We start from the raw sequence: 11,097 nt of genomic DNA on the forward strand, positions 1-11,097 counted from the left end.
CAAGTGCGATGCTATCCGGTGAGTACCCTGAGCTCGTATAGCAAGGCCCGAACTCACGCCTTATCAGATGATTGTGATCGTGAGCTTCCAGGCCCGAAATGCCGAGCTATGGCTCTACAGCGCAGGTGAAACACCCCTATTTTCCTCCTCGCACTACTAAGAATAGAAGGAAGACAGCGCTTGCCAATATTGCCCAATAAAGAGGCTCCGTTCGCCATGACGTTGGGGTAGCTGTGTGATTGTTTTCCTCCACATTCCCCCGTATCGCGTTGTCGGCGTGGAAATGGCCAGCGCGGAAATGCCAGTGCATCACGTTGCCACGACATGCCGCGTGACTTGAGTGGGAGACAGAGAGAGCGCTCTACGCTCCACTGTGCAAGTGAGAATGCGAAGGCAGAAAACAGGGCTAGGTTTAAAGGGAGTGTGAAATGATTTTTTTCTCGTTTTCATCAGAAAGAAAACAATTTTCTGAGTCTAGAACCAAAAGTTTTACCTTCCTCACGCCACGAGTATTCTCGGGAGCGAATTTAAACGAATCGGCGAGGGGAGTACAACTGGCGCCGCGCCGTGGCGAGCTGCCGTGCGGAAATACAGCGAGCAACTTGACGGGACCACGGCCAGGTCCGCGACACGTCATCGTAACACGTCGTGTGCCCGCCAGGAGCATGCCGAGACGATGTTGGATGGTTGGTTGCTCTAATTCACGTCAATATTCGCCGGACATCCAATGTCATATGCTTCCCAGTGACGAGACGGACAGCTTTTGATGTCACGAAGGAATCGGACCGCCGGAATGGAAAGACGGTGCGGTGCATCGACTGCTCGTGTTTGTAGCGAACATTTGCATGATTGCGATTACGCTGAATTTCTTCAACGTACTGGATAACGAGCTCAAGTTTGAATAAAGATGTTGCACCATCACAGTACATGTCCACACCGGGGAAAGAACATCCACCTAAAACATCCACCGCAAAAGTGTGAGTACTTTTCGTTATTGGGGCTAACCAAGATATCTCAGTCCGTGTGGTCCAAATGCTATCACAGATTTCAGGATTGCGTAAATGGGTTAATTCTCGTCTGCGTGACTTGGAACCTTGCGGCCGCTTACGGCACACAAGAGGGAGAGAGAGAGAGTAAAAAAAGACAAAATAGAAGTTACCGAATCTAGTCACTAACCTCAGGTGGTGCACTGTTGATAAAAACAGACTTCGTTTAGCATGATCTTAGAAACCATACCTTAGCAGAATATTTATGTAATATATTGAACATATGTATCCATTCTTTTCTCTTCACTCATCTGCTTTCATGTTTACAGGTAACTTCCTCAGCGGAGCCTAAAACCCCTGAGGTGAGACAGCGTGATCACTGCAACCCACTATTCAGAGCAGATAAATGTTGTGCAGCCTCCTTCCAGATTCCTCTTTGCAGCATTGTCTTGCCTACCATTCGGGCTCTGTATATTGTTCACAAGTTTTTTTTTTTATATATTTCAGTTTGCTTCATCATGCACAAATATAACATTGAGGGGGACATTTTCTTGTTTACACCTAAATAAGCTAGGATGCTTTTAAGAGCTGCAGACTCTTGTTCCTTATCTTATAATCATTACTCAGCGGATTACATCCATTTACACTCACCGGAACTGGAGTTGCATACTGTGTTATTCATTTTCTTCTCTGAAACCAGGGCGACCCATGTGTACGGCAGCTGAAGTCTTTCACCAGAGTAACATGCCAGAACAACTCCAGCAAGTGCTCTGCAGTTCACCTTTAAAATAAAGAAACCTGAGAAACTAAAGAAAAAGAAGTTTGGTGCATTATGTCCTCATGAGATTTTGTTCCTGCTACAACTCTACACTTTGTTTTACATTACCCAAAATAACCTTACCAATCATTACCATACCAGTGTTGTACTGCTGTGTTCAACCAGTTCAACTTGCTCTGGGCATCCTGTAAAGCCTGTGCAGCTACTTCAGCCCTTATTTGCTGGTAACTTTGGTGCCAATACAGTTGTAAAATGGGCTGTGTGACAGTGTAAAATAGAATACATCCTGTGTTTGCATATGCATAAAAATTATGCATGTGTAGCATATAATGTGTATATGTAGATGTTCAGTTATTAGGTCTTATGTATCGTACTATTTGAGCCGACATTTTAGCTGTTTGAGCCTGGTGCCCTCATCCTGGACACATATACAAGTGGGTCCACGTCCTCGGTGGAGCCTGCACAGCTGAGAACTCTCTGTCCATGTGGCAAATTAAACAGTTCTTTTACAAAGAAGACCAAAAAGCAGTTTATTTGAAGAAGTACCAATTACTTCTCGTTTTTAATTGCAAAATATAGGGCATGTTACGTGCCTACTGGGGCTTTTTGCTCCTTTCCAGGAACCTCAACTGGTGGCTTCAAGCTTATGTAACACAATGGTATAAGGTGGCAATGAAGCAGGAGAGCTGGTGTCGTTAGTTTGTGTGTAGTGCATAGTATTGGAGACCTGGTTGAACAATAAATGTGTTAAACAACAGTTATCAGAAATAAATACGATGTGCAGAATACTCTTACAGAATATGCCGCAGTTGAGTTTCTGTAGGCATGGTTGTTGTTAATGCTAACAGTTCAGATTTACGACGTGCTCAACATTGAATACCTCATAAAACACAACTTCTTGCGTGAAACATATTCTTAGGCAAATAAGTCCTCCGACGGAAGGAAATACAGTCAGCCCGTCCCGTCTGTAGACCACGAAATGCAGAGTAAATCAGAATCGCTTCCCTATTGGAAAAAAGTTCTGAAGGACCATCAGGCTAATGGTCCTGACGTCTTATGGGACCCACGAGGTCCATCAGGTCCAGTAGGCCATCAGGTCCAGTAGGCCATCAGGTTCAGCAGGCCATCATGTCCAGTAGACCATCAGGTTCAGTAGACCATCAGGTCTAGTTGGTCCACAAGTCCCATTATAGTCGTATACATCCTCAAGAACCAACGAAAATAAGGTTCGCCATTTTGGGTTGGTTGGGTTTGTGAACAGCGGCAGAGAAGCGCCATCTCACGTCATGCACTGTAACCTTCTTCGTCGTGTTTCATCAGTTCTCTAGGTGAACACGATTATAGCTATTATAATCGCCTATCGCCACTATAACACCACTAGAGGATCATCAGCTGAATTTTCAAAACGCACTGCTCACACTCCGCAAGTTTTATTCTTACGCAGGGCACACCACAGCTTCTCGCTCAGCACCCGGTGAAAAGGCTTCATCCTTGCTTCGATTTCGCGCGCAGACGCACCTGTGCTTCTGATGCGGCTGACGACGAATTCTGAAAGACAAGGAAAAAGCTTTTAATATAAATCTGCACTTCACGGCCATCAAGAGCCCATCAAGATGTCCTGATGGGGACTCCATCGGGACGCCCTGAAGGAGCAATATAGTTCGATCAGGACCCACCAAGGGGTCTTGATGGGACCATCACCCATAAAAAAAATTCTGATGAATCATTAGACATTTTTCCAATGGGGAGTGGACAATGATTGTTGAATGTAAGCAGACACCAGTTTCTGCCAAGTACGGCCTTGGTTGAAAACGATTTTTAGTGGCATCTCAGGCTTGTGATCTTTTGAACATGATGGCAATTGATGTTCTGAGGCCGGAACACTTCAGTGACCTCCTTCTTTCATCATTGTGATCTTTGATAAGAAATTTGGCAGAAAGAGTATCAAACGGTGCAGCTTGTATCGATTGGCATAGCAACTGAAGGCCGCTATCATGAGAACCGAGCATATTCGCTCCTTCAAAAAGCCAACAGTTTTCCGAAAAGGGTGTCAAAAGTTTACTGATAGCTTCCTGTTTCTTAGTTTCGAAAGTATTTACATGAAGGACCACAAAACTAGCACTTTTGTCCGTTTGTAACAGACGCAAGCACTTGGAGCGAGGCTCATCATTTATGGAGGAATATGGTAGAAGAAACCTGACAGCTGAGTTTGAGACCGTGTTGCGTTGTCTGTTATCGTCCTCTACATTGTCTCGGGTTTTCAAGTCATGGATCGTCACAACCAGTTCGCTTGCTACCTAACCTTCCTTTCGTTATTCATTTGTATTTCTGCGGCTAGTACTCCCAATGAAAAGATGTCCTCCGTTGCGAATCATGACCAAAGCTAAACGCTGCATCCACTCACGATTAAGAAAGCAATTTTTGTTGACTACATCTCTCCTGTCATCAAAAAATACGGTTTAGTACGGATAAAATAATGGCATTAGTTGAGAACTGATTGGCGCCAACTATTGCCTCAGGAATATTGTGGTTCCAGGGGTGCGTAACGCTAATAGACGGCTGTTCTTTGCTTTGGGGTATTTTGTATTTGTGTGTGTGTGAATCAGTGTTTAATGTCACGTGTCAAGGTATCATTTTGCGTTACGTAAAACTCTTCTAAAACCTCTTCGAATCAACCCATTACTTACCTGTGCATTATACCCTTTATTTAGACCACTTTTTGGGAAACGATGATAGGAACGTTAATAATAGAATGGGATAAATGTGACATGCGGTTTCGGTCTGTGAGAGAAACGCCTCCTCAAACGCCTCGCTTTTCTTCCTCAACTCCCGCAATCTGGGCAGAAATCTAGCCTCTTTGTAGTGGACATCCTCCAATTTCCGTGTGCATGACGAAAGCAGGTGACGAAAGGTCCACGTTTCATTGGACGCCTGGACCGGAAGTTCTGTTGTTAGTGAGTTTGTGAGCGCGGCGGCATCCGTCTGGAAAGTGATCTTCAATATGGACGTCGAAGCAAGAAATGCGGAGACTAGTCGCACCGGAACCTTTTTTTGTCCTTTCTGCGATCGAGAAGGAAATTCTGCGTGCTGAACCTTGCTTTCGAAACGTCGCCGATGCTGCGAATGAGAGACGAAGTTAGAGCTCTACGAACATCGGTCACACATCGGTCGGAATATCGGTCGCCTGTCTTCGACAGACAGGTAAGCGATGAGCTTTTTAACGCACACTGTGATCGAACATCGTAAAGGTTCTCTGAAATTTCGTGTCCTGATATTTAATGCGCACTTGCTGTTTCTGGTGCCGGTGCGGCTGGTGTGTCATAACGCCGAAGGAGATCGAATGCTTGTGCTGCAAGGAGCTCGAAAACACTGCCGAATGACTGCAGTAAGTGCATTACAACCCACGAAGATTTCGAACTTCTGTGCTTCAATATGACTGTCCTGAAGGTGGCATATTTTGAACTTCGTGGGCAGCGCGAACCTATGAGCGACTATATTCACAAGTAAGTCACATGTGTCCTTGTCGAACAACGTTAAAATTTGGGCGCTCAAAACTGGTTTGGTCCTGCATTAAAGTCGCTAAAAACTCCAGTACAGGGCGCAGCACATAAAAAGACTATGCAATACACAACTCTGAACTAGACAAAAGCAATACAGGCAATTTTGCAATTGCCAGTGAGCTGTGTCCTGAGTCACCTTTTCATGTTTTGCCCTGTGCATAGGGTTTTAGCGTAGGTTTTTAGCGATATTAAGTGTTCTTGATTGTCGATTCAGTGAAATCTAAAACAATGTTGGTTTCTAAAAGAACACAGCATGTGTAGTAATATACAGGGTTGTGGGCAGGTAAACTGCGGTTGCTCTCAGGTACATGTGGAAATGACACTGCACACACACTGTACTGTAACCGGTTACCTATTTGCCTAAACTATATTTTATGTACATCTGTGTAGATGATACAGATACACTGCGTATCGCCAGTTTGCAAGGTGAGTATGGCACAAGCTTGGGAAAAACAAGAGCATGGTCATCCCAGCCTGTGCAGTGAAGAGGGTCTGGCAAGCCTTCCCCACAGAAACTGACACAGGCTTCAAGTACCCAAGATCCTAACTGTAGGTACCTCTTCGCACAGCTCACCTATCGCATGTAAAATAATTCAGCATCTGTATTTAGGATGGTTTATAGCTCTCAGGATAATGCATCGTTCATGAGTTCAATATGTTGTGTTGAAATACAACACTAGTCCTTTTTAATGAGTCTTGCGGAACGAGAGATGAGCGCTCTTTTCGTGACATTGTGTACCATTGCTACAGTGAACAATTTCTTGAGCAAGACTGATAAACAAACGAAAAAACAGTCTGTCTTTCAAATATGCATGTTCCTTGTAACTTGTGTATTTGTTAAGTGACCCATGTTGATGTCCCCCCACATGTAATGCCCACAAGGGCCTTTGAGGTATATTCACGAATAAATAAATATCAAAACCGGAAAAAGATGTAACATCTATTGTAATACCTATCCTCTCTTTGTGTGAATGATACATAAACATTCTCAGAAGATATGTAGTCACACTTTGCCTCACTGTGCCTAAAGCCTGGTTCCACCTCTTACATCATCTCCACATCTTCAATCTCCAAAGCAGTACACGGCTAAAGTAATCAGCTAGTACATAAAAAAAGGAGGGGGAGGAAAATAAAGCTGGCACAACAAAAATTCGAAGAAACCCTGGTGCTTTCACGGGGCTACTCATGTCTCAGTCCTGGATCAGATCCCGATGGAAAACAGCTTATCTGAGCCTCAGTGATAGATTCCCTTGATTGACTGTGACTGTGAGGCACAACTCATTGGCTTGGTGGCAAGTGGGCTTGCGTCTGATAGTGCGGTTTGGAATAAAGTTAGCAAGGAACATCTCTCTACGGTCTTAAGAAGGATATCAACATTGCCTGTCAAGGCACAGCATTTCATATCGCTTTCAGTAAGTACAACACTCCTCATAGCAGTTACCATTCATGTTGGGAAAACATGCTGAAGTTAGCTCCAGTGCTTCCAAAACTGTGAGTCAAGTTCATAGAGAGCACCTTATGAGAGGGACAGCAACAGTGTCCAGTGAAGACTCTCCAGGAATTTTGCGCAGGTATGGGGGTCACACCTTTTAATAGTTTAGATGGAAAGCAGGGTGTGTGAAACACTGACCTCTAGTGGATGAATTCTTGTTATTTATAACCAGGTGCCCATGTTCTAATAATCTATAGGAATGCCTTAGCTCTTTTGCAGGAAATTGCTAATGAATCTGAGTGCCTTTTATAGAGAGAGGTTGTAGCTGCCTTTCTATCCACCCTTCTTAGTTGCCCTAGCAAAAGCAAATATGTAATGCTGTACCCCATATCTAATGCTAGCACACTAATTGCTTTGAATATTCTCAGGCTTCTGAAATGGTGCTACCTGGTGCATACGCTGTGCCATGTCGGCAAGAACATAAATCAGATTGCCTTAATTTTTTCAAATCGGCCCTTCAGTGCTTCATGTGACTGCAACATTGGTATCCCCTTAAAAATAGGCAATAAGAATGATTTCTGCAATGTATTGAGCTTTGTAAAACAACAACTTTATTTGAAAATATATTGCAAAAGCCGGGTAACGACCTCATAATGTAACGTCCTATAGTGCAAACACCATTCAACATACCGATTAAAAACCGATCGTAAACGTTTTGCCGCCTATCCGGGTGGCGTCATCAGTACAACACAGGCCAAAGACGAGCACATCAGCCTATCTAAGAGGGCATCATACATATCCGATAGGGGGGCACGGTTTGTATTAGAGGCTGAGGCATCACACCTGATAAAGCAGGACTCTAAGAATTTTCTAGGGCCCCATCGCTAGTCATGTGCAAAGGGTACTGCACCATCAAAATTAAATATATGTCCCTTAGGCCAGCAATGGTAGCTAATTCGGTCCTGGTTCGAGTAGCACTCGTAGCCGTGGCAACGTCCCTTGTGTGTCCTTTTAGTCTCGTCCCACATCTTTTGTCTATATCTCGCCAATGTAGGCTGCATCACATTCTATGCGCTCAACTTTATATGCACAGTCTTAATGGGCACAGTGCTCTCCAAATGGCATATGAAACACCTTGGATGAAAGGAATGCACACCACCGATTTGACCACCTTTGATGTTGTTTTTGATTGTTCTCTGTAGTAGCGATTATGCTACCTGGATAGGCAACGAAACGTTTACTCTCTTTGTTCTTAATAGTTGTGCTAAGCCGGTGTTCTCAGTAAAGGATTTTAGATTATGAACTTTGTTTGAATGATGATTAGTGGCGAGCTTCATACTCTGGGCCACTACTCTAACAATTGCTTGTGGTACTGTGGTGAAATGGAATAACGAGCCTTGTAAACAATTTACTTGGCAATATATTTATTTATCTGTCATAGGTTGAAGAACCCAGCGTGGTGTTACATAATGGAGGGGCGTGTAATTATACAAGACCGATCACCAAAAGTCATGGCTTTTGACTAGATTAAAATGTGATGTGATTGTAATAGACAAATGCTGCATTGTGGCGATATGATAGGTTTTCCTCACGAGTTGTCGCTACGGTTGCGGTTAGTTGAGAAACTGCGTATCCAGTTAATGGTAGCAGGATCAAAGGTTAATTAGGCTAGTTTGGCCAACACGCGAGCATAAATCAGTGTCAGAAGCCCTTACAAAATAAAAAAATACTACATCTACGTGGACCGAGAAATCAAGACAGTTCAAAATGCTGTGAACGAATTCCGCTACATTAGTTTTTCCTGAATACCCTTTTCTAAAGCAATGCTGGAATTTAAAATAAGAAATTGACAGACTCAACTTGGTTGACAACGTGGTAGTACATGATGTGCTCCATTAGTTTCCAGGGAACCCTAAAAAGTGGAGCTGGTTAGTAGATAGAAGGAGCATAGTTGTCACCTCTTCGGAAGACAGGAACTAGCTTGAGACCTATGCCCTCGACTCAGACACATACAAAGCACCTTTCACACAGATTAACGCATCTTCATTCCAGCTCTTTCGCTTTCAGATGTTCATCGCTGTTGAGTGGTCCGTCATTCTTGTATAACACAGATTAGAATTGACATGCGGGTGCATAAGGGATGCTCTGAAAGCAAAGTGTTTGGTTTTAGTCCACTTAATGTTTCCGAAAATGAAAACAAACTTCACGGTGACTATTCTTCTGAAATGAGCAATTCCAGGATGAAAGCAAAAAATATATCTCGCCATATCATTGTATCCAACTGAAACCTGGCACTTCAATTGAATAGTGGCAGTTCAAGATGATGATGATGATTCAATGTAATGGCGCATAAGCAACTCCGGTTATAGTGCACCAAAACCATGGTAAAACTGTGACTAGTTAAAAATCAGACGATCATACTAAAATAATATACTTTGTTGGTTGGTAAATTGAGATATAGACAAAAACATATGATAAAAATAAGCAATTGAATGAAAGGCAGAAACAGTTGTTGGCATTGTGTGACTCATGTCGAGTTTGCCACACTAGGTGTTGAATAATAATGTACGCTGATATGCTGTAGCATATAAAGTACAATCATACACACACTCAATATGTGGTGGATATGTGAAACCAATATACACATACTTACATTTCAAACTTTCTTGAAAAAGGCAGTCCAAGTCTGTCGGATTAGCCAGACTCTATACAAAGCCAGTAAGCACAGTGTGGAATGCCTGTTTCATCTTTCGAAAGCAGAGGTGCAGCCACCACGACGCTTCGTCATCTCAATGCTTCGGAGCGGCATAGCCTAGTAAGAGGCCATCAGAGAGGATCTCATAAATATACCTGGGTTGAAAAAGCGGTGAGTTCTGTGGGATACGTACGAAAGCATCCGCGTTACACAACAGCTATGGGAATGATCGACTGCACGTGCATGGTTTTCAGTGCGTAGACTTGGAACTGAAAAATAAATGCACTAACATTGTTGAAACTACTTTTTCGCCAGGACCACACGAGAGCACACTTGGTTTCTTTAGTTGAAGGTTTAGGTGAAGGGGTGAAGGTATCATCAGGTCCCGATGCTCCTTTGAGATGCAGCAGACAAAATTTCGCTGAGGCGAGTGACTGCCCTTGCGGTTCGTTGCTTCGCAGCAAATCAAGAACAGTGCACCGCAATGATAGGTGAAACGTTCAGAGTATGGCGAACAACTCCAACACCAAATGCGATGACCCGAAAACGGCAGGATGAGCCGGGAATCACATAAGTTCGCAGTTCGCAAGCTCGGCATACGGTACCCATTACAGCTGACCGGATACAGAATCATATGGAACGCCGTGCACAGATTGAAAAGAAAATCATAGAAGCTATTGCAGGTGATAAATGCAGGGTATATTTTTCTTTTTGAGGCTCTGTAACAAAAACATTTTAACATATAAATGCCATTTCATGAAGGAAATTGACAGGTATTGCGTGGCCACGTGGCGCGTTTGAGCCAGTTGTGGGTGTTGCCAGTGGCCCTCGTGTTGACGTCATCTTGATGGTGAGCCGGGGTGGATATTCTATATAAAGGTATGTTTTCTCGGTTTGACGCTAGGCGTGCTGCACTCGGATGAAGTCGAATGTTTAAAATTCGAGTTTAGAGAAACCGTGGGGTTTTAATGCATTTTCTAATTGAGAGTCCTTGTTGGGTGCTTTATCGACTGTAAGTACGAAGGAGCTCCCACAGTTTCTGGTAAGAGTTCCTTTAATCTAGAGATCATATTGCTCTAGAGTTGGCACCTACGTAGCCCTAGTTTAGGCCGTGTGAAACGTTAGAGGGAACCAGTCTGTGTGGCTGGTCTTCCACTCCGATGGCAATACATGTCAAACGTGCCGGTTCAGTCTCTACAGTATTCATGTTGAAGTTACTTACCTCCCATGATGAAACGTATGTCAACACCAACACGACGCGCACAAACAAGAGGTCTTGTTCGTGCTTCTTTCTCGCTCTCAGTCTCGGATTTTTCTTTCTGGATGCATGATACCTACTCGGCACTCTCGAAGCATTCTATCATTTATGAGTAGTTTAGCACCTACAGAGAAAATAAACTAAAACCGACAACTTTATCAGGCTCACAGATATATCGGATATTTTTGCAAAAACAACAAAAAATGTCATTTTCGAAAAGCGCGGCAGTAGTAATCACGCCGCCGATCTGTGCTGACGCCGCCGCAGCCGGCAGAAATGTGCCCAACGCCGCCGCCGCCAAGAAGAACAGCATCGGCGCGCACGTTTAGCCTGGCTTAAATTATAATGATGATGTAAGTATCGCTGGGGCATCCTCAGCTGCAGGGGG

The 11,097-nt window shown here is 43.7% G+C and overlaps 1 protein-coding gene across 4 annotated transcripts in view; it reads left to right on the forward strand.

Annotated features, from left to right (window-relative positions):
• LOC135396682 (lactosylceramide 4-alpha-galactosyltransferase-like) overlaps positions 1–11,097 on the forward strand; it is an 88,894-nt gene that overhangs the window by 56,569 nt on the left and 21,228 nt on the right. The gene's annotated exons all lie outside the window — the stretch shown is intronic.

The sequence above is a fragment of the Ornithodoros turicata genome, chromosome 6, assembly GCF_037126465.1.
Source record: "Ornithodoros turicata isolate Travis chromosome 6, ASM3712646v1, whole genome shotgun sequence".
NCBI lineage: Eukaryota > Metazoa > Arthropoda > Arachnida > Ixodida > Argasidae > Ornithodoros > Ornithodoros turicata.